The sequence below is a fragment of the Lissotriton helveticus genome, chromosome 11 (genome assembly GCF_964261635.1).
Source record: "Lissotriton helveticus chromosome 11, aLisHel1.1, whole genome shotgun sequence".
In the NCBI taxonomy this organism is placed as follows: Eukaryota; Metazoa; Chordata; class Amphibia; order Caudata; family Salamandridae; genus Lissotriton; species Lissotriton helveticus.
This window is the reverse complement of record NC_136072.1, coordinates 172,724,320-172,749,571: the sequence shown is the minus strand read 5'-3', so window position 1 is coordinate 172,749,571 and position 25,252 is coordinate 172,724,320.

The window sequence follows — 25,252 nt, the reverse complement described above, 5'->3', positions numbered from 1 at the left end:
TTAGTCCTTCTCGTACTAGAAACTCTTGGACTTTCGAAAGAGCGCTTTTAAGAAATGAGCAATACTGCAACTATATGAGAGAGTGGCTACCATCCTTTCTGGAAACAAATATGGGCAGCGCTCCTATCGAGATAGTATGGGATTCAATGAAAGCTAGCGTCAGAGGGGAGACTTTACAATTCTCAGTTAGGAATAACCGAATAGGAAAACAACAACTTGCTTTTTTATATCAGAATCTGAGCAAAGTAGAGACGGAGCTGATCACAGCTGTACAAGCAGGTCAAGGTACGGAGGGACTAGCGCAAATCGCAATAGCCAGAAATAAGATAATAGAGATATTTACAGAAAAAGCCATAACAAAAGCAATGATATCCAAAGAAAAAGCTTATGAACTTAGCGAACAAGTGGGACATCAGCTCGCAGTACGCACTAGAGAGGAAACAACCGCTAATATGATCAAATCTATTAAAGATAGCAATGGCTCGCTGAGAGTAGAGGAACACGATAACAGAGAGGCCTTCCATAAATTCTATTTAGAACTATATAATGAACCACAAAGTGAGCTAGATGTCCCTGTCGATTATCTGGGGGTTGATCTGGGAGAGTGTCTGGAACTAGAGGATAAAGAAGGATTAGATTTACTGTAGGAGAGTAGGGTCTGCAATCCTATGATCACCCAGATTTTTGCTTTTTGCTGCACTGGTTTACGACTTTCCCTGGCTGTGGGCCTGCTAATCAGACCCACAGCCTAGCTGTTCTCTCTATCCAAATTGTACTCAGGTACTGAATTGGCACTGGACCCTCTCTAAGTCCCTGTACCCAGGGCTGAGGTACCCAGGAGTCTCCCAGGGGCTGAAGCATGTATTGTGCCACCCCTGGGCTGACTCACTAAACTGACACAACTGGCTGCACGACAGCTGGGGCAAGGTGGTGTAATCACCCTTTGCTGTAGATATAGTATACCTATATCTAACCCTAAAATGGACACACAGATCTCCTATCAGTCACTCCTATGGCAGGCCTTAACCACATCGATGCTCAGCATATTCCCCTCCTGTGCTGGTATTTGTTGATTCCCATTGTTTCATGACGAGCTGGGCTCGTCATGAGCGTGCGAGGAGGCTACCTCATGACGAGCCCAGCTCGTCATGAGTGTGGAAGGGGTTAACAATCCTGAAGGCAGAGTGCTTGGAATCGTGTGAGATGATGCTCTGGCATGAGCTGAGCCTGTCTGCGGCTTTCGGGATCCATCCCTTAGCCGTTTCCATGATATCGCATACCATATACTCTTAAGTGCATTATAATCCTCGCGGTTATATGCCAACTCTGGTATCGCTTTATCAAAACATGTCGAGTAAGGTGTCATACGAATTGGAATACTAACCCCTCGCCAATTCTGGCGACGGGGTTAGCATTCCACCCTTCTAGAGGGACACGACATGTATGTAACCCCTAACCCCGGTTAAAGTCAGACAGAGCCTTAGCATCCACAAAATGGATGCTGCCACCGAGACACAAGTCTGCCCTCCTGCTGCTGGGAGTCCTCCCAGAGCAGGAGATAAGGACAAAGGGTTTCCTGCCAGGGGCGGTGCCAGCACCGTCCCAGACAGGGTTTGTGTATTGTAAGTAGGCAGGGCTTCAGAGGAAGGTGACTGCACGTGGCACCCCGGTGCTCACTGTGCATAGGCTGGCTGGAACCAGTTCCAGGGTCACTCCAGACCCTGTGCTGGGGAAAAGCCCACCAAGGAAGTGGGTGTAACCACCCCCCTCCTGGTCCCACCCATAGGGCAGGACTTAGTCGCGTGCCAGCCCCTTTTTACAGGATAAAGGTAGGAACTGGCCCCCTTCCAAATCAGATCATCTTTGAATCCTGAAACTACTTTCCACGAAAGGAACTCAAGACTTCTTCCTAAGATTTCTCCCTTGTGACTAAGGAGTAGTCACCCTGCATCCGCAGGCACCATCTTCAGAACACTGCGGTCTGCTGCAAGTCCTTCCTCCGGAATCCGACTGCCCAGCTCGACGAGAACCGGCTTCCCTGGCACCTCTGACCTCTACCCACCTCTACAGCCCAGCTGAGAACCGTGGGTGCGACGAGACCTCGAGGGACCGGCCATCTGCAAGACTGCACGACTTCTGCACAGCAAGCCCGCCGAGTAATTTCCTGGTGAGTGCTTTGGGGTCCGAGAAGCCCCGACCCTGAGCAGCTCCAGCACCGAAGTGCAGCCTCCCAGCATCTCCACGATCTGCGTGGGGCCCTTCTGCTTTTTGCTGCTCACCGCGTTGTTTGGCTACTAGCCCGCTGGCTTGTGGCCTTCTGAACGACGCCCGACGACATCACTGCTGCTGGTCTGGTTGCTCCAGACTGGCCCTTGCTCCCTTCCCGAAGAGGAGCACCCCGGACCCTCCTGGTCCACTCAAGACGCCATTTTAGGTCCACCGCGTGGGCCTTGCATTTGCCAAGACTTGTTGCCCAATCCTGGGTCCAGCGACGTCGAGAGCATCATCCATCGTGGGACAGCTCGCACCTCCATCCTGGTCGCCGACAACGCCTCCTGGTCCGAGAGACTGCAGAGTCCAGCAGCGCCCACTCACCTGACTGCGGTGACTTCGCCCGGTGCCATCCTGGTGCCCACTTAATCACTGGCTAGTGATTCAGAACTTGGTCCCCTCTGCTTTCAGGTCTTCTTCTTCCCTGATCCAGGCTTGGATCACTCCGAACTTTCTTCACTGGCCGCCTGCCAGCAACTCTTTCTTCAGGCTCCTGGTTCATCAACGAAGAAACCCGACGACACTTGAACCCTATGCAGCCGCAGCCCCTGGGCTAGGTAAACCGAGTACTCCGGTGCTCCAGCGTAGGCCCACTCTCTAAGTGTCTAGATCCACTTTCGTTTTTGTCCTACCTAGTCGGGTTCGCCCGAAAACACTAACTTTGCATTTACTAGGATCCATAGACTTTGTTCCGCCTTACGCGTGAGAGTTCCCACTCTGCACACGACGTCCCTAGGTCTCCTGCTAGTAATCTAAAGGTTCAGTAGTCCAGTCCTAGCGATCCCAAAGCCTATGAGAGTAGTACTTACCTGCTAGTAATTTCGCATTCCACTTTTGTAGTATATGGTTTTTCGTGCCCCTCGGGCATTTGTGTAAATTGTGCGATCTAAAGTATTTTCGTAAGAGTTTTGTTGTGTGCTTAGCTCCCTGTCTCATAAAGAGCCAGGGTAGACTTGTTATAAATAAATACACTGTTTATTTTCATAACAACTTGTGTGGTGTCCTTTCACTGGGTGTTCAAGGGGTAATGTGATGGTAAAACAGCTGGCTTAACACGCCCTCTAGAGTCTTAGCCTTAGACTGCTCGTATCCATGCTACTAGGATAGCTGGTCTATAAGGTTGACTTACAACCAATCATCAATAAGGGTTGTTTGGACTGATATATAGTGATCACTAGAATAGTGAACACTGCACATCAGGCCAACTTCTCACATTGGTGAGCAGCGGTTGGGATTTGAGCTTGCTGTTGTTTTACCACACATGCCCTAAGAATATCTTGTGAAAGATCACATAAGTACTAAAGGTACATATAACTTAGCTTAGAATACTCTGAGTTCTACTGAACCAGCTGTTGTAGCTCCTAGGGCCTAGCACACCCTAAACTACAACTCTAGCAAGGGATCAGTAGGCAAACATATAGTGTAGGTAAGTGCACCACTTACACCTCACTAGAAAAGCATGTCTACCCATGGAGAGTCTTCAGAGACTCCCCTTGTGGTTATTGACCCTCCACAGGTCACTTCAAGATATGCAGCTCTCAGTTTCCAGGAGATGAGACAGGTGTGTACCTCCAGGAAACTGAAACAGGGGTCTAACCCCACCATTCCCTTTCTGATAGGTCTCTTAGAGACCTATGATGCGAGAAAGCTTTCTCAGCTAGATGGGAATATGCCAGCCTTAGAGGGTACCACTGGGGATCCGGACCTCCCCAACATTGCTACTGCAGTTGGGGAGGAGGATCAAGAGGAACTCTCTGGGGATGAGGTAGACAAAGGTCTTGAGGTAGTCAGAAGGCTAACCAGGGCCAACTTAGACTTACTGGGCTAGGATCTGGGGGCCCCCCAAGTGGGCCTAACCTTGGAGGTAGAAGAGATAGATCTCTTTCTAGGGACTCCAATAGATCTCTGCACTCTAATGCCTCTTCCCAGAGGAGGAGAAACTCTCCACAGAGGAGAGTGACTTCCCCTCAGAGAATAGAGCATGAAGCTAGGATGAGACAGGCTGCTCTGAGGATTGAAAGGGAAGAACTTGCCCTGGCCAAAGAAAAGCTTGCCTTTGCTAGAGAGCAGCAGATGAGTGGGCTAGCTCCCACTGGTGGCAGCAATCTCCCAAGAGATAGAGAGAAGGGTTTAGATACTAAACACCTGACTAAAATAGTGCCCCCCTTTAAGCAAGGGGATGACATCCAGAAATGGATGGCTGCTCTGGAGAGGGCCTGCACTGTGCAGTGCATTCCCCAGAGTCAGTGGGCAGCTATACTGTGGCTCTCCTTTGATGGTAAAGGTAGAGATAAGCTCCTCACTACAAGAGTAGAGGATGCTAACAATTACCAGGTCCTGAAGAATACACTGGTTGATGGGTTTGGTTTAACCACTGAGCAGTACAGGTTGCTGTTCAGAGACACCCAGAAAACTCAGTCTCAGGACTGGTCTGACTTTGTGGATTGTGCCACTAAGGCTTTGGAGGGCTGGTTGCTGGGTAGCAAGGTTACAGATTACACAGGAGTGTATAATCTAATGATGAGAGAACAAATTTTAAACAATTGTCAGAACCAGTTGTTGCACCAGCACCTTGTTGATTCAGATCTGACCTCTCCCCAATAATTGGGAAAGAAGGCAGACAAATGGGTCAGGACAAGGATCAAGCAGAACCAGAACCAGAACCAGGGTGGTCAGAAGAAAGCAGACCAGAAGGGTAATGCAAAGATTGAACAAAATGACCAGAGGTCTTCACCAGGTCCCCAACAAACCAAAGAGGGTGGGGGTCAGGCTTCCCAGAAGAAGAAGACTCAAGAAGGCCAGTCGAAAAGGTGGTGCCAGTACTGCAAAAGTAAATCTCACTGGTTTAGTGAGTGCACCAAAAGAGGAGGACAAACTCCTACCACTACAGCCCCTAAGGCAACTGCACCCCCTAGTACAGTCAGTAGTGGTAGTGTACCTCCCAAGGCATTAGTTGGGTTAACCTTGGGTACTGAGGGGTCTGACAACTTAGTTGGCACACTCACTCAGGCTGTCCTTGTCTGTACAGGGGATATAGATATGTCCCCTGAAATAAGTCCCAATACTTTGGGCAAATACAGGCAGACACCTTTGATAAATGGCAAAATGGCTCAGGCCTATAGGGACACTTGTGCCAGTGTCACCATGGTGACACCTAACTTTGTGGACCCTGGACAGATCATGCCAGGTACTGATTTCCTGGTGACCAATGCCAGCAATGTCACTACTAATCATAGTGTGGCAATTGTGGCTTTCTCCTGGGGTGGAGTGAAGGGACAAAAGAAAGTTGTAGTCAGTTCAGACCTCCCAGTGGATTGTTTGTTGGGCAATGATTTGGAGTCATCACAATGGTCAGAAGTGGAGCAGAGGACTCACATGGAAATGTTAGGCTTGCCAGCACATGTGCTTGCTGTGACTAGGTCACAGGCCAGAAAATGCCCCACTGAACAGGTGCTGGATCCTGAAACTATGGACCAGACACCTTCCAAGAAGAAGAGCAGTAAGGGTAAGGCTTTGCCTTCCCCCTTGCCCCAGGTTGAGGCTCAAGTCTCTGAGGAGGCTGATCTGAGAGAGCTGAGGGAAACTGAGCCTAAAGAGCTTGAACTTGATCAAGTTGAGTTTCTGGGCTCAGGGGGACCCTCTAGAGCAGACCTGGGGAAGGCACAGTTAGACTGCCCTTCCCTTGAACCCCTCAGACAGCAGGCTGCTGCTGAGGCTGCAGGGAATGCCACAGGTGCCCACAGGGTATACTGGGAAGATGGACTCCTGTACTCTGAGGCAAGAGACCCCAAGCCTGGTGCAACCAGGAGGCTGGTCATCCCCTTGTCTCTGAGAGGTTTCCTTCTCACCTTGGCCCATGAGATTCCCCTTGCAGGTCATTTAGGTCAGACAAAGACTTGGGACAGGCTTGTCTCACACTTTCACTGGCCCCATATGAATGAGAATACCAAGGAGTTTTGTCGCTCCTGTGTCACTTGCCAAGCCAGTGGTAAGTCAGGTGGCACAACAAAGGCCCCCCTCATACCACTACCTGTGGTGGGGGTTCCCTTTGAAAGAGTGGGGATTGACATTGTTGGTCCAATGGAACCCCAGACAGCATCAGGGCACAAGTTTATACTGGTGGTAGTGGATCATGCCACCAGGTATCCTGAAGCTATTCCACTTAGGACCACTACAGCACCTGTAGTGGCAAGAGCCCTAATTGGAGTGTTCTCCAGAGTGGGTTTCCCTAAGGAGGTCGTTTCTGACAGAGGTACAAACTTCATGTCAGGATATCTGACTGCAATGTGGAAAGAGTGTGGTGTGAACTACAAGTTCACCACACCCTATCATCCACAATGCAATGGGCTTGTTGAGAGATTCAACAGGACCCTCAAAGGGATGATTCATGGACTACCTGAAACTCTTAGGAGAAGATGGGATGTCCTGATCCCCTGCCTCTTGTTTGCTTACAGAGAGGTCCCACAGAAGGGGGTTGGCTACAACCCTTTTGAGCTTCTGTATGGGCATCCTGTAAGAGGACCCCTGTGTTTGGTGAAGGAAGGATGGGAGAGACCTCTCAAAAAGCCTGCAACCAACATAGTGGACTATGTACTTGGTCTCCGCTCCAGGATGGCTGAGTATATGGAAAAGGCATCCAAAAACCTTGAGGCCAGCCAAGAACTTCAAAAAGCTTGGCATGACCAAAAGGCTGTTCTGACTGTGTACCAGCCAGGACAGAAGGTGTGGGTGCTGGAGCCAGTGGCCCCAGCAGCTCTGAAAGACAAATGGTCTGGGCCCCACACCATCATTGAGCAAAAGGGAGAGGTTACCTACTTGGTGGACCTTGGAACTCCCAGGAGCCCTCTCAGAGTGCTCCATGTTAACAGGCTCAAAGCATATGTTGACAGGAAGGACATGAGCTTGCTCATGGCCACAGATGAGGGACAGGAGGAAGAGAGTGACCCTCTCCCAGACCTGCTCACTCAGAATCCTGATGATGGATCAGTTGATGGTGTTGTCTTTTGTGGCAGCCTCACTGAACATCAGCAACAGGATTGCAGGCAAGTTCTGCAATCCTTCAGACATATGTTCTCTCTGACACCCAGCCAAACTGATTGGTGTACCCGTGATGTTGACACTGGGGACAGTCTGCCTGTCAAGAGTAAAATCTACAGACAGCCTGATCATGTTAGAGACTTCATCAAAACTGAAGTGCAGAAAATGTTGGAACTGGGAGTCATTGAGCCCTCAGATAGCCCTTGGGCTAGCCCAGTAGTTCTAGTGCCAAAGCCTCACACCCAGGGTGGTAAGAGGGAGATGAGGTTTTGCGTAGACTACAGAGGCCTCAATGCAGTCACTAAGACTGATGCCCACCCAATACCAAGGGCAGATGAACTTATAGATAGGTTGGCTTCTGCCAACTACTTAAGCACATTTGACCTGACAGCTGGGTATTGGCAAATCAGGTTAGCTGAGGAAGCCAGGCCCAAGACAGCATTCTCTACCCCTGGTGGTCATTATCAGTTTGTGGTAATGCCCTTTGGGTTGAAGAATGCCCCTGCCACCTTCCAAAGGTTGGTGAATCAAGTCCTCACTGGGCTGGATGACTTCTGTGCAGCATATCTTGACGATATTGCTGTCTTTAGCTCCACCTGGGAGGATCACCTGGTCCACCTGAGGAAAGTGTTAGAGGCTCTGCAAAAGGCAGGCCTCACTATCAAGGCCACTAAGTGCCAGATAGGGCAGACACAGGTTGTATACCTGGGCCACCTTGTAGGTGGAGGCCAGGTTCAGCCACTGGAGAGTAAGATACAGGCCATCAAGGACTGGACTCCTCCAATCACCCAGACTCAGGTTCGAGCTTTCTTGGGCCTGACTGGGTACTATAGGAAGTTTGTCAGAAATTATGGGTCCATAGTGACCCCTCTTAATGACCTGACAAGCAAAAAGATGCCAAAGAAAGTTCAGTGGACAGCAAGCTGTCAGAAAGCATTCAATGACCTAAAGCAGGCCATGTGCACAGCACCTATCCTAAAGAGTCCAGATTACTCCAAGCCATTCATTGTCCAAACAGATGCTTCTGAGTTGGGTGTGGGGGCTGTTCTGTCTCAACTGAATTTTGATGGTAATGATCAGCCTATTGCTTTCATTAGTAGGAGGTTGACACCCAGAGAGAAAAATTGGTCAGCTATTGAGAGGGAGGCCTTTGCTGTGGTCTGGGCACTGAAGAAGCTGAGGGCCTACTTGTTTGGCACTCACTTCACCATTCAGACAGACCATAAGCCCCTCTTGTGGCTAAATCAGATGAAGGGTGAAAACCCCAAACTGCTTAGGTGGTCCATTTCCCTACAGGGGATGGATTTTACAGTGGAGCATAGACCTGGTACTGATCACAGCAATGCTGATGGGCTCTCCAGGTATTTCCACTTAGAGCAAGAAGACTCACCTGGTCAAGGTTAGTTTATTGTCCCAAAGTTTGGGGGGGGGGGGTCATGTAGGAGAGTAGGGTCTGCAATCCTATGATCACCCAGATTTTTGCTTTTTGCTGCACTGGTTTACGACTTTCCCTGGCTGTGGGCCTGCTAATCAGACCCACAGCCTAGCTGTTCTCTCTATCCAAATTGTACTCAGGTACTGAATTGGCACTGGGCCCTCTCTAAGTCCCTGTACCCAGGGCTGAGGTACCCAGGAGTCTCCCAGGGGCTGAAGCATGTATTGTGCCACCCCTGGGCTGACTCACTAAACTGACACAACTGGCTGCACGACAGCTGGGGCAAGGTGGTGTAATCACCCTTTGCTGTAGATATAGTATACCTATATCTAACCCTAAAATGGACACACAGATCTCCTATCAGTCACTCCTATGGCAGGCCTTAACAATCCTGAAGGCAGAGTGCTTGGAATCGTGTGAGATGATGCTCTGGCATGAGCTGAGCCTGTCTGCGGCTTTCGGGATCCATCCCTTAGCCGTTTCCATGATATCGCATACCATATACTCTTAAGTGCATTATAATCCTCGCGGTTATATGCCAACTCTGGTATCGCTTTATCAAAACATGTCGAGTAAGGTGTCATACGAATTGGAATACTAACCCCTCGCCAATTCTGGCGACGGGGTTAGCATTCCACCCTTCTAGAGGGACACGACATGTATGTAACCCCTAACCCCGGTTAAAGTCGGACAGAGCCTTAGCATCCACAAAATGGATGCTGCCACCGAGACACAAGTCTGCCCTCCTGCTGCTGGGAGTCCTCCCAGAGCAGGAGATAAGGACAAAGGGTTTCCTGCCAGGGGCGGTGCCAGCACCGTCCCAGACAGGGTTTGTGTATTGTAAGTAGGCAGGGCTTCAGAGGAAGGTGACTGCACGTGGCACCCCGGTGCTCACTGTGCATAGGCTGGATGGAACCAGTTCCAGGGTCACTCCAGACCCTGTGCTGGGGAAAAGCCCGCCAAGGAAGTGGGTGTAACCACCCCCCTTCCTGGTCCCACCCATAGGGCAGGACTTAGTCGCGTGCCAGCCCCTTTTTACAGGATAAAGGTAGGAACTGGCCCCCTTCCAAATCAGATCATCTTTGAATCCTGAAACTACTTTCCACGAAAGGAACTCAAGACTTCTTCCTAAGATTTCTCCCTTGTGACTAAGGAGTAGTCACCCTGCATCCGCAGGCACCATCTTCAGAACACTGCGGTCTGCTGCAAGTCCTTCCTCCGGAATCCGACTGCCCAGCTCGACGAGAACCGGCTTCCCTGGCACCTCTGACCTCTACCCACCTCTACAGCCCAGCTGAGAACCGTGGGTGCGACGAGACCTCGAGGGACCGGCCATCTGCAAGACTGCACGACTTCTGCACAGCAAGCCCGCCGAGTAATTTCCTGGTGAGTGCTTTGGGGTCCGAGAAGCCCCGACCCTGAGCAGCTCCAGCACCGAAGTGCAGCCTCCCAGCATCTCCACGATCTGCGTGGGGCCCTTCTGCTTTTTGCTGCTCACCGCGTTGTTTGGCTACTAGCCCGCTGGCTTGTGGCCTTCTGAACGACGCCCGACGACATCACTGCTGCTGGTCTGGTTGCTCCAGACTGGCCCTTGCTCCCTTCCCGAAGAGGAGCACCCCGGACCCTCCTGGTCCACTCAAGACGCCATTTTAGGTCCACCGCGTGGGCCTTGCATTTGCCAAGACTTGTTGCCCAATCCTGGGTCCAGCGACGTCGAGAGCATCATCCATCGTGGGACAGCTCGCACCTCCATCCTGGTCGCCGACAACGCCTCCTGGTCCGAGAGACTGCAGAGTCCAGCAGCGCCCACTCACCTGACTGCGGTGACTTCGCCCGGTGCCATCCTGGTGCCCACTTAATCACTGGCTAGTGATTCAGAACTTGGTCCCCTCTGCTTTCAGGTCTTCTTCTTCCCTGATCCAGGCTTGGATCACTCCGAACTTTCTTCACTGGCCGCCTGCCAGCAACTCTTTCTTCAGGCTCCTGGTTCATCAACGAAGAAACCCGACGACACTTGAACCCTATGCAGCCGCAGCCCCTGGGCTAGGTAAACCGAGTACTCCGGTGCTCCAGCGTAGGCCCACTCTCTAAGTGTCTAGATCCACTTTCGTTTTTGTCCTACCTAGTCGGGTTCGCCCGAAAACACTAACTTTGCATTTACTAGGATCCATAGACTTTGTTCCGCCTTACGCGTGAGAGTTCCCACTCTGCACACGACGTCCCTAGGTCTCCTGCTAGTAATCTAAAGGTTCAGTAGTCCAGTCCTAGCGATCCCAAAGCCTATGAGAGTAGTACTTACCTGCTAGTAATTTCGCATTCCACTTTTGTAGTATATGGTTTTTCGTGCCCCTCGGGCATTTGTGTAAATTGTGCGATCTAAAGTATTTTCGTAAGAGTTTTGTTGTGTGCTTAGCTCCCTGTCTCATAAAGAGCCAGGGTAGACTTGTTATAAATAAATACACTGTTTATTTTCATAACAACTTGTGTGGTGTCCTTTCACTGGGTGTTCAAGGGGTAATGTGATGGTAAAACAGCTGGCTTAACACGCCCTCTAGAGTCTTAGCCTTAGACTGCTCGTATCCATGCTACTAGGATAGCTGGTCTATAAGGTTGACTTACAACCAATCATCAATAAGGGTTGTTTGGACTGATATATAGTGATCACTAGAATAGTGAACACTGCACATCAGGCCAACTTCTCACATTTACCTATCAGCTGGGACGAAATTATGCTATCCATGAAGTCTCTGAATATGGGCAAGGCAGCAGGCGTAGATGGGATCCCCATGGAGTTTTTTTTTAAATTCGCCGAGCAACTAAAATCTATCATGTTACCGCTCTTTAAGTCAATATTCCAAGGAGGGAATCCACCCCCGTCCTGGTCTTTGGCAAAGATTATGATCTTCCTTAAGAAGATGAAAAATCCATTAGAGATGGGGTCGTATCGTCCCATAACGCTGATTAATGGAGATTCAAAGATCTATTCTAAACTTTTGGCTGGGCGATTGGCCCCTATAATCCACAAGATAGTATCAACTCGACAACATGGTTTTATTCCTGGCAGATCGACAACAGACCACATACAGAGAGTGATCTCTCTGTTTGATTATGCTGAAAGTACAGGAGACCCTATGGCCCTCATTCTGCTGGATGCGGAAAAGGCTTTTGATAGGGTCTCCTGGAAATTTTTGTGGGCAGCAATGTCAAATTGTGGAATAACGAGGGGTTTTACTAGGGCCATCCAAGGACTCTATGTCGACCCAAGCGCGAGTGTTGTGATAAATGGAAAGATGTCCGAGAACTTTAAGATATCGAGGGGAACAAGACAGGGTTGCCCATGCTCCCCTCTCTTGTTCGCGATATACATTGACCTGTTTATTCGCAAACTCGAAAGTCACCCTTCTGTACCTTCAATCAGGATTAATAATTATGAGACAAAAGTCCTTGCTTATGCAGATGACATAGCCTTAGTAACCACTAATCCCAAGGAGGCGATAAAGATTGTGGAAGAAGAAGCTGCACGTTTTGGGAAAACATCAGGATATAAACTGAACACAGCAAAAACCCAAGTTGTTATTAATGATAAAGTAGAGATGCATGATACTAGAGTAGTGGAGCATGCTGTATACTTGGGTGTCTGTATAGGCGCCAAGGTGGACAAAATTGTAGAGAAAAATCTTGATCCCCTTATAGCAACCACTAGAAAAAATCAGATTAGGTTTGACAATTTACATTTGACGATAGGTGGCAGATGTAATATCATTAAATGGTGATTCTACCCAAATTCTTATATTTTTTTAGAACAATCTGCCTTGAATTTTCCCCTGGTTATTTTAAAATCATTGATTCTATGTTATCTAGATTTATTTGGGGATTCAAGAAACCTCGAAGGGCAGTAAAATGGATTATGCTTCCAAAAGAAAGAGGAGGGTTGGCTATGCCAAATCTCAGGATGTATTACTGGGCCACGGTTGCAAAATATTGTGGGAATCTTATAGCCAACGACTCCTGTGCCGCAGTAATCCCAAGTCCACAGGAGATGATTCTAGGGGATAGAAGTAAAGGGTGTCTATGGCGGCATAGCAATGATAATTTCTTCAAGAAAACTAAACTTAAGACAATTTCGAGCGTTTGGAAAGTCTGGATTAATATCCGTAAATTGCTAGGGCTTGGGCGCTTTTCCTACTATACCCCTATCAAAGATAATACTGATCTTCCAGAGATTTTTCTAGATGGCTGCATGGCTAGGTGGGTCAGAGCGGGGATTACTAACCTAGGCTGTTTTTTTACTGCGGATAGGATAAAAAGTTTCCAAGAACTCTATGGCGACTACAACATCAGTAATAGGGATTTCTTCAAATTCCTTCAGGTCAGGGATTTCCTATCAAGGAAAACGGGGGGACGAGGTAAATTTCAAAACATTGCAGTAATAGACAATTTAAGAAGGGAAATTACCCCAAAAATTGGGGAAATCTATAAGGAATTCTATAAATCTATTCCTGATGATTTAGATAAACATTTAGATAGGTGGCATTCTGATCTTGCGGTGCATCATGGAACGCCTGCCCGTGCGCTGGAGCTATCGCAAACTTAGCTTATTTCAATAAAATTGCAGGCACAATTCTATAAAACATTCTTTGCCCTATATTACACCCCGTTTAAATTGTCCAAGTGGGCTAGCGGAACGGGCACTGCCTGTCCCCGTTGCTCGCTAGCGGCAGCAGACGATATTCATATGTTTGCTTTGTGTCCAGAACTTACCACTATTAGGAATGAGATCTCTAAATTTATCTCTGAAATATTTAATGTAGAATTGACCATATCAACTGAAGAGATTATGCTTGGTTTGGCTGGGTTTGAGCGCCCATTAAACCAGCAGGGGCTGATCTTTGTATGTATGGCAGTCCTAAGGCTCTGTATTGCCTCCGCTTGGCTTGACCACCAGCCACCATCCATAATACATTGGAGGGCCAGACTATTGGCAATCTGCAGTATCGAGATAGCCATTTATAAAAACAAAGGGTTCAGGAAAAAACAAAGAGGTATATTGATATGGGAACCTCTATTACAGTGGATACAAACTCAGGATCCAGGGTAATTTGTTTTCTATTTCTATTTCTATCCAGTTGTCTACTGGCTTTATGTTTTGCCTGCTATAATACTCTTTGTATAGTTGCTTTCATCTACATAGATGTTTTATTTTTTTGTCTGGTGATTTAACGTATTTTCGGTTTTGGACCTTGGTCTTCAAAGGGATGGAGGGGGGAGGGGGGGGGGGGAAGTGTATTAGAATTTATCCCCTTGAACAAGTGCGTGGCCCTGACATGCTTGCGTAGGTGGAGAGACGGAAGTGTGTGAGAATATGTGTGAAGATACCTTCTACACCAACAAGCTAGCTCATTGGTGACTGCTAAAGAGACCCCCCTTTCCTCCCTTCCTCTCTCTCTCCCTTCTTTTTTCTTTCTGTTTAGCTAGCATCTGTCTCCTCTCGGAGAACAGGTGGACTGATAATTCACCATAGGGTCAATGGGACAATGTATGCTTCATTTGATTTGCACTGCCATTGCTACGACAAATATGTTTGTGAATGTAAACATGTACTGAGCATGCACCATGTCTCCCCTTGCCCACCAACCACTGCGCAGCTTGCTGTTGTTTGTACTGATGAAAAACTATAAAGGTTAAAAAAAAAAAAAGAACTTTGGTACTTTTGTCAATGACAGCACCAGTACCCTGCTCTTCAGCAACCCGCCATCACCGCGCTCTGCTTCGGCCCCAGCTTTCAGCTCGCTCCCTCATACGACTCGCCGCCAACCACTTTTTCTCCATAAAACTTTCTAAGATAGAAGCTAAACTTTCCACCCAAAATAAACCTGGTTCCTGTATCCAACCTACGATCCATCGTGGTTGGCCTCCACTTTTGATTATGACGTGGTCTAACGCGACCAGAAAACAGTGGTTGCCACTTTGTGCTTTTTGGCACTATTTTTAATTACAATTTTACAAATTAATTCTATGGTTGTACTCATTAGATTTTTGCCGATTTGGTGTCAATTTTTTTTTAATATACTCAAATTGGTTCGTGATCTTTACAATGTTCTGTTTTCAATTTATTATTTTTTGAGTGCAGCATAAATTCTTTACACATTACGTCAAAGATAAGCCTGATTGTGTTATACCAAACTTCAAGAGGGTTGAGCACAGGTTTATTAAGGGACTTTGGTGATTCACCCCAACAAGGATTGAGATTTGTACTTGAGGTGAGTTCTCTCCTCCCCTTAACTAATACTCAAATTTTGTATAGTATCCTTAAATCACTCTAATATCTAAATGGCCTAAAAAGATCCTAAGGAACGCGTTTCATCCTTTGCCCTGATGGAGGCATCTGCTACTAACACAGGCAGTCAAAACAATGCCAACAAGCATGATGTTGGATATCCATATTGTGTTCATATTTTTTTTGAATAGCTAATAAAACCAACTTTGCAAATAGCTTGGTAACAGGTGTATGGGGAACAGCAAACTTTATCCGAGAAAAGTAACCCCCTTATTTGTTTGATGCTAAAGGGTACACGATGTTTAAATGGTTCTATTTTCTACGCTTTTTAGTTACATTTGAAAATAAATCACTTACGATTAAATAATGGACAACATATGCAGTTACTGTCATGAGAAGACTGATAGGTTTAAGATGGCCCCATTTTAAACATAAATATAACTAAAGGGACGTACATTTTTTTTAAAACAGTTTTCATTAGAAACAAACTGAAGCAATAATGACATTACATGGACATCTTTTGCAAATGTTCATAAGATTACAGCATAACATTTCCAGCCATCAACCCAGCTGGGGCCCAGTGGGGTACACTCTAGTAACATCTTAACATCCTTTATGAGGGTTGCCTCTATGTCCCCAGGTCAGGAAACATCACAGGTCTACCATAATCTTGATTGCCCTCGTTATGCTCCATAATCTCCTCATCCTCCCCCTCGAACACCAAGAGTCTCTCCCTCCTCAGTTCCACCGTAGGAGAAACAGATATCTCCCCCTATATTTATTCCATCGCCCCCACTTGTGATCCCATTTAGATGGACATCCTCTCCCTTTATATACTGTTTTTTCAGCAATCATGGCATGGTCCATGTCTTTCGCCCAGTCTCTCAATTGTGGTATGGTGTCTACGCCCCACTTTTGAGCAATGTTCCATTTCGCTATACTCCACCCCATAGTGGCCCATGATTGTTCGACTTGTGTGAGGTCTGTTGCCTCCCAGATATTGAGGAGACATAGTGTGGGAGTTGGATGTATAGGTTTGTCACAAGTCCTAGATAGTTGCCCGGTGACGTCTATCCAGTACTGTTGTATGTGGGAGCAATCCCATAGGATATGCATGAACGTACCAGTCTGTTTACAGTGACGGAGGCAGAGTGCATCAGGTCTCCTACCCAACCAGCATAGCAGTGTGGCGTCAAAGTATACCCGGTGGAGAATTTTAAGTTGGACCAGTCGAAGTCGCATCGGGATGGCTACTTCTTGGGGTGAGGCCAATGCCTCTATCCAGTCCTCATCGACCATTTCTCCCAGGTCAACCTCCCAAATCAACCGCAGATTCAACATTGGGTATGTCTGGTTATTGATCAATAGATGTGAGGGAAATGGCCTTGCGATCCATAGCATAGCATCCAACAATAGCCTGTCCTCAAGTGGAGAGGAGTTTGGAAGGGGGGCATCTTTCGGGAGAGCGGAGTCAATGGCATGACTGATCTGTAGATACCGGAAGCTTTCCGACGGCGCAAGCTGATATTTAGTTTGAAGATCCGTAAATGATGCCTTCTTGCCCTTAACCCACATGTCACCCACGGTGGAGATCCCAATCGTGTCCCATTTCTCAAACCCTGCATAGGCACAGAGTCATCCCAAAATGTCTGGCTCCCATAGAGGGGTAGTTTTCGTTAAGCGCCTCTGCCAACCCATCTGCCGCTGCACCCCATGCCACACCTCCACTATACGCGCCGTGGGGCCAGTAAGGCATAATTTCCTATGGTTTATATTTAACGCTCTGCTGTAGCCCCCCTTCCCCATTAGCCAATGGTCGGTGTGGAAGCTGGGATCATCATGTCGCCCGAACACCCATTGATTGATGGCCATGAGTTGCGAAGCCTGATAGTAGAGGCGCATATCTGGCAACCCAATACCCGATCATACCATCCCATAGCGAGCTTATTCATGGCTATCCAAGGGGGCTTATTGTTCCACAATAAATCTCTCACTGCCGCTTCGATCTGCAAGAAATAAGTATTAGGAACAGGATTACGAGTGTTTTGCAGGGCGTAAAGAAAGCGTGGCAGAGCGAGCATTCTGAATAAAGACGCACGTCCTAACAGAGTAAGGGGGAGCGTCTTCCAATGTGTGACATCCGAATGAAACCTCTGTAAAGGGCCCAACAGATTCTGTTAAAAAAATAGTTCAGCATTGGTAGTCATCAAAATCCCTAAATAACGAAAGCCCTGGGACACCACAGGAATATCATACCCTTGAGGACTTTGTGGGGGATCTCCCCAAAGGGAGTACATCTGGGATTTAGACCAGTTTATCTGCTACCCAGAATGCGCCCCGAAATTATGAAAAATATGTAGTACGCGGCAGAGTGAGTGCGCCGGTGAGGCAAGATGAAGCAGAATATCATCCGCATAAAGTAATATGCGGTCTTCATGTTCATTCATCCATTTAATGCCTCTGATACCAGGGTCTCCTCTTATCCAAACCGCCAGAGGCTCAAGAACCAAGGCAAAAAGGAGCAGTGATAATGGGCATCCTTGTATTGTTCCTCGACAAAGGGGGAAAGTAGTGGAGCGATTCAAATAGATACTCCCATGCTATGGTGTCAAATGCCATTTTTGCATCAAGAAAGATCACTTCTTCCTCCAGCGTGTCTACAGGGCCCAGTGCACCATGCACTCGACGCAGATTACGCGGTGTGTTCCATCCTGGCATAACTCCCGACTGGTCTGAGTGAACCAAGTTGGTGAGATAGGGGAGCAGACAAGAAGCCAACAGTTTGGCTAACATTTTGGCCTCCACTGTAATCAGAAACATAGGTCTGTATGAGACGCACTCATCCACCGGTTTACCAGGTTTGTTGATAACCACAATGGTGGTCGCTCGGATATCAGCCGGGAGGAGGGTGTTTTCATAGCTTTCATTGTATAAATTAAGCAAATGGGGTGCTAGCTTGAAAGCCATAGGTTTGAGCAGCTCAATAGGAAGCCCATTAGGGCCCATCGCTTTACCTGTGCGAATGTCCTGAATTGCTTTCTGAATTTCCTCAACCAATATGGCAATATCCAACGCCTCCCTACCCTGTTTGGAGATACTAGTTACCCCAATAGTGGTGAGGAGTTCCGCAGCCATCGAAGCTTGTGAATTTTGCGGAATACCATATACTTTTTTGTAATGGTTCGCAAAGGCCTTAGCAATGCCCTGAGGTTCTGTAATCAGATCGTTATCAGGCCCCTTAACTGCACCCACCCCTCTCGCTGATTGTTCTTTGCGTTCCAACCATGCCAACAATTTTCCGGTTCGTTCCCCTTGTTCGTATATCCGATGCCGGGTGGCCAAAGCTCGCCTATTGGCATCCTCTAGGAGCAATTGTCTATATAGTCCTGCCTTTTTATATTCAGCCGGTGTTGTGTATCAGGATCTGGGCCCTGGGAAATGGTATCTTCAAGGCATAAGATCTCAATTTCCAACTTGACACCCTCTGATTACGCTCAGCCCTGTGACCCACCATCACCAACAGTGCCCTCCTTTTGATCACTGCACCATATGCCCCCCATAGTGTAATTGCCGACTGAACAGATCCTATATTCTCTTCAAAATAATACTCTGTATCTGTCCACAAGGTCTCTCTGATATGTCGAATCTTTAGTGCCCATGGCTGAATCATAATCGGACCAGGTTGTGGAGCGCGCTGTCGACCGAGGACCGCCAGAATAGGGGAATGATCCGAAATCCCTGTGCCAAGCATGCAAAATCAGAAAATGTGTGTATGTGTTGTGCATGTGTGAACAAATAATTGTTCCGTGATTGACTGCCGTGTACACCAGACTGGAACGTAAAGTGCGTGTCATGTGGGTGCAACCATCTCCAGATATCCACCATCCCCAAGGTGTTATTAAAATCCAGTAAGTGTGAGCAGTGTGCAGAGTCACGACTGGGCGGGGAACGGTCCAGTAGGTTGTCCATCATCAGGTTAAAGTCGCCTCCCATAACCAAGGTCCCCACAGGTAAGTTCAACAATAATGCCCCCATATCCGTTAATGTCAAGCGTTGCAAACCCGGTGGAGCGTACACAGAGATAACATTTAGAACTCTGCCCTCCCACATACCTGTGCAAGCTGCGTATCTACCCTGTGGATCCCTCCAAGTATTTTGTATCACATAAGGGCATCCTTTATGAAGGAAAACCCTTGTCCTGCTACAAAATACCCAACACTGCAACCCCCCCAACAAATTACACCCAAACTTGCCCCTAGACTTTGAGAATTCACTCCCCTCCCTGTCTCCCTGCTTAACGAGACTAGAACCGCCCGCCACCCTCAACATGCAGAGTGCCTGTCACCCACCCATAAACAACTCCAGGGAACAGAAGCTACCCCACTCCCCATCCATCCACAATCAATCAGCAGATGCTTCGTCCCGCGGCCCGATCCCCACCCCGAAACAGTATACAATACAGAGGCCCGATACGGCCCTCAACAGTCACCTTGCGGTGTCCATGTTATAAGAGCAGTGCGGCAACGAACCCCTGAAGGAAAAAAACAACCATCCTACAAGCTAAACATGCTGAGCGATCATACCAATCAAAATCACAAGTAGGCCTTTCAAACACTAGGTCAATCCCCTGAACAAGGGCCAGTAACATCACATATGTACCAGGATTCCCCCCCCCCCGTCACCCACCCAGATCTAATCATCAGTGATACCATATTCTGGAGGCCATATCTCCGACTCCATTTGTAGAAGCATTCCAGGGAGTTTTAAGGGGCCAGGGTCGACCCCATCTTGTCTTATCAATCTCCAGATCAGCGCCCGCCTGTGTGTCCCTGGGAGTCAGTCAGAATGTGGAGAAGAGCGCCTCTGCTAGCGCCAGCCTGCGTTATCATCCGCCGCCGAGAATCCCTACTTCGCCTTCTTCTCGACTGTGCGCTAACCTTCCAGCCAGTCCCAGGCATCCTCCGGACGAGTGAAAAACCACGATTTCCCATTGGCTTCCACTCTCAGCTTGGTGGGGAACATCATTGCATCTTTAATACCATCAAGATACCCGTAGGGTGATAGCAGCGCTATATAAGAACACAATACAATACAATACAACTTCTTGATCTCGGAGGGCCCATTTCACATCCAGGTAGCAAGGGCGCTGTTTCTGCACTCGCAAAGTGAAGTCCGGAAAGAACATGATCTTGCTGTTCTCGAGGGTGAGTTGCAGGGCCACTCTTGCCATTTGAAGAATGACATCACGGTCTCAAAAGTTAAATACCCGAGCAAGGAGCAGTCTAGGGGGTGCTCCTGGCTTCGGACGTCCTCCCGGCACCCAATGAGCTCTTTCAATCGTGAAACATTTGGAGAGTCCTCTGGGTTGTAGATGCTTGAGGACCAGTTCCTCAACAAAAGGGTCCGCTGTCTGCCCCTCTGCGCGTTCCGGAACCCCAATATGAGGATGTTGTTCCGCCGCTTCCTACCTTCATAATCATCCAACTGTAGTGCCATCGCCTTGTGGGAAGAGCGCAGTTCGGTAACTTGTCTCTTGAGCAGGGCAGTGTCAGTGACCAGTTCCTTTGTGGGGCTCTCTACTGTGCCCACTCTCTCCGCTATTTTATTCATGTCCTCCCAGATCAGTGCTACATCCATGGCCACTGTGTCGATTCGCACCTCTAGGGAGGTTCTTATCTCCGTAATTGCCTTGAGGAGATCTTTGTTCCAGGGTTCCGTCGCATCACCTGGAGTCGCCACCTCTGTTCGGTCTTCAGCCTGCTGCTTCTGCCAAGCAAATTTCTCCAGTTTGGTCTGGGTCGTTGTTCGAATGCCATTTTTCCTGTCTTGTTGGCACCACTCGTAGTCAGGGCGCTACCGCTACTCCCCACCACCCGCAGTGAAGACTTTCACCCGGCCTGTCGGTTTTTGCAGAGAGCACCCCACACAGAGGGTTATACGACTGGATCCGCTACGCTGTAATCACAGCAGTGGAGACCATGCACACCAGTTTCCTAGCGGTGGATGACCGGTGCAGGATCAGGTCTATTCCCCCTCAGCAGTCAAGACCACCTCTCCGCCACTTCTTTTCTCACCCCTCCCGTATATCACGCAAAACGTGGAGGGAGTCTGGAGTCTCACGAACCCTCAGGGCAATAGCACCTCCCCAAGGTGTTTTGGGTGCAATGATGATTCAGCGCAACCACTATCTCTGCAGCACCCTGGGAATCAAACGTCCCACCTTGCGGGGGTCAATCCTGCTTTAGGCCACCTGGGGCCCCTCAGAAGCTTTCTTTAGGTCTCAATGTCCCAGAGATGAACGGCCATCCTTTGGTGCCTACTCCGGGTGTCAGCAGTCCATTCTAGGACTGGGTTCTGTGTTCATGAGGTGCTGCTTAGGCCGAAGACCTAATGATCACATCCAAGCTGTAGGCCACCAGCAGTGTGACCCCTGTAGACTGTACACTGGCCTCAGGGCACTTCAGGCCCGCGCCCGTGAGCTGTCCCCAGCCCACTCTCATTTGTACTGTCCATCACAATGGTTGGAAATGACTCAGTTGAGTTCCAGGTGAGCAGAAAGTTGTTAGGAAACTGTTTCAACATTCCTCACTTAGGGAAGGAGTCTATATTTTGGCATTGGGATTATATGGGAGGTTCCTGAACGGTGTGATTGGCAGTGTGCTAGTGAGCTGGCATAGAGCAAACTGATGATGTTTACACTGCACATTGATAATCTTGGTAAGATAGCCCTCAGGGATTGGTGTGAAGTCACAGGAGAGGCAATCTAGCTTTACCTCCCAGAAAAACTTCTTCCGGGGTGTGACGGCCAGGGGAAACTTATGCGAATTTTGCATACAGTAAAGGGCTGACTGGCCACTGTGGAAAATAAATATAAAGATGTTCTAAATCAGAATTCTTAAAAGGGTATCTCATGAGCTACAGGTAGCTCTCTAGCTACCAACAAGAGGCTCATCTATGTGCAGCTCGGCCTACTAAATTAGAAGCTTTTGTTTGGTTAAATTAAGGAATGTATATCTAAATTGCACAGCGTACATTTGAGATTAAAATGCATGCATTCTCAGAACTTATAAGCTGATGTTTGGAGAAAAATATTAGAATTTCCAAAATATAGCTAAGGCTGATATTTGAGTGACAAATCAGTGGGCTTTGGGAGAGTTAATTTAAGATGATGACCGTGGTGCCAAAGGTATTGTAGCTATGGCTATTATGTATTTCCCATGTAGAGGTGTTTCACATTGACTTTTTTTACATTGCTGTTGGCAACTATGCCTGATGAACTGAGGGGATCACTGCTCGTATCTTGCATACCGTGGCCACTAATTGAATTGATTATGATGTGGTCACTATTACAACACTAATAATATTAATAGCTCAGAATGATTTTCACAGAACAGAAGTATTTCCTATCACAGAAAAGGTTGGAGACTCCTGAAATTGTCATAATGGAAATCTGTCGTCATTTTGGTACATGGATGTAGTGGAATGGGGTTAACAGGGCTTCAGGGAAAATGTCAATCATGTGCTAAGATGGCAAAATACTCACTATGATATTTCAAGTTTCAAGTTTATTTATTTAAGTGCATAGTTAATTAAAATCATTACACTAGCAAACAAAGCAGGGGTCTTCTTTTTTTTAAATAGCATTTAGCATTGCATAACAGATTATCTGCTAATGCCAAAGAAAGAGATAAAGTGCAGTGTGTGCACATTGATATGTGAGCTTTGCTGTGCAAATAAGGGTATTTAAAAGAGATGTCAGTTTATAAAAAATGGCAAGGCTAAAGGACAGCAGTCTTGGCCGAAGCCGGTTTGTTTTCTATATAGTGGCATTAAAAGGAACATTAAGAAAAAAGAGCGGTGTTTCATGTGCTCATTGGTATGTAGACTTGGCTGTGTAAATGAGCATTTTAAATAAAATTTAAAATTGTTATAAGTAGCAAATCTCAGCTGCATCAGTCTTGGTCAGAGTCAATTTGATTTACATTTTCCTTCATTCAAGACTGGAAGAAGAGGACCTCAACTGGAAAAATTAATATTTTTTAGTTTAAGAAATGCACTTATTTGTGGTATTAGCGGCCCGGGAGGCTCCAGAGGCCATCTGTGCTTGTTCTTGACAGTTTGTTTGCTACCTGAGACAGAAAGTTTACTAACTTGCAGTTTAGCTGCAGGCAGGGCCGGACTAGCCGTCGCAGGCACTGGGCATTTCCTCGGTGGGCTGCTAGGGTGGGGGCCGGTTTTGTTACCGGGCGGGCAAAGTCGGCCCATGGGCGTCCGCAAACATTTTTCCAGGGGGGGGGGGGGGCAAAATGTTAACGTCATCACCATCCTCCGACATGATGTGTGCCAGGTGGGGCACAAGAAACACTGGGGCGCAGAACTAGGATAGACTCAATTTAATGCCAGGAATCCAGGACATGTGACTGACCCTGCCACAGGCCAACAAACACCACCTGTAGGGAAAACGCTAAACTTTCTGACAAGGTGCTTCATCTCTGTCTGCTAGGTGTGCAGACTTCCAGGTCCTCGATCCAACACCAATCAAGGCTGTCTTCAGCACGATTCGATTTTTATCAGAATACTTTAAAACAGCCTATGATTAAAGCACCAGATTAAATATACTGTATGCACGGTGTTTGTTAGGGATTATTTGTAGCACAGATATTTACCAATATTGGCTTCTTGGTGCTAGAATTCATGTTAACTTTTATCCAAAGTTAAAGCACAACGTCAAAGTTAGTAATAAATAATGCATCAATCACATACGCTAATGATTCACCAATGGGTGCTCCCTTTACTAGAATTCCCCTGGCATTGCTACATTTTACACACATTCAATTAATTTATACAAAATAAAATGTATAGGTCCAAATGTTAGCTATATATATATTTTTTAAAATATTTTTTATTTTATTGGACAGTTTTGCACATATTTGTTTACATCACATAATCTCGCCTTAACGGGCATATTGCATTTGCAGTGTACATTGAGCTACAAATATTAAGCATAATACTTTAACATGACAATGCCTCATCCCCGCATCACGACCATATTCGATTTATCTAAGTCCTTCTCTACCTCAACGACACGTGGTGGCTCACAAATGTTACCCCGAAACTTGTTCCAGGCCCCCCAGATTTTATCCCATTTCCTTGGGCAGCCACGGTGAACGTGTACCACTTTCTCTGCCACCATCGCCTCATCCATGTCTCTACACCACTTACTAAGTGTCGGCGATACCGCCGAACCCCACAGCATGGCGATGTTGCACTTCGCTATCAACATGCCCATCCTCACCCAGTCTTGTTGCCGGTGGTTAAGATCATTGGGCTCCCACACATTCAGTAGACAGCGGCGAGGCTCCGGCAGCAAGGAAATGTCTATTGCCTGGGAAATCGTGCGCATTACTGCCGTCCAGTACGATGTCATATGTCTACAGTCCCAAATGGTGTGGAAGAATGTTCCCTCCTCCCCACAGTTACGTAGGCAGAATTGATGCGTAGCTTTCCCTATTTTGAATAAGGTCGTTCTAATGTAATACGTACGATGCAGTACTTTGAGTTGGATTAGCTTCAACCTGGAGGGAATAGCAGTTTCCCGTGATGAGGAGAAGGCCTCCCGCCATTCAGAGTCTTCAAAGGGGCCCACCTCCACAGACCAGTTTTGTTGCAATGTGGACGTCGCGTCTGGGAGGTTATTAATGAGTTTCCTGTAAGTGAAGGAAGCAGCCTTGTCCTGCATGTGTTCTGTCAGGAGTCTATCTTCGAGAGGAGAGGACTCCTGCAGGACGGTGTCTGTCGGTATAGTGGACTGCAGTGCATGCTTAATTTGTAAGTATCCAAACTTCTCCGTCTGCGACATCTCATACTGTGTTTGCAGGTGGGCAAATTCCACCACTTTACCTCCCTTCCAGAGATCACCTACCACCGATATATCAATGGCGTCCCAAGCCGGGAACCCCTTACTATTACGGAGGAAGCCCAATTGGTAGGAGTCCCACAGTGGTGTCATTTGGATGATGGTTCCCGAGCATTTATGACGTCTGTTGGCCTTGTACCATAACTGCTGTGTTGGACCTTTCAAATCTGGGGGGGGGGGCGGCGGCAGTAAAGATTATAAAGGAGTTCCTTGCCCTCCAGAGAGTGTTTATCAGCGAGGTATGCCGGTTTGGTTTGTGGGGCGTGCAGCCAGAAGTTATTCTGCTTAAGGTGTGCCGCCCAGTAGTATAGTTCGA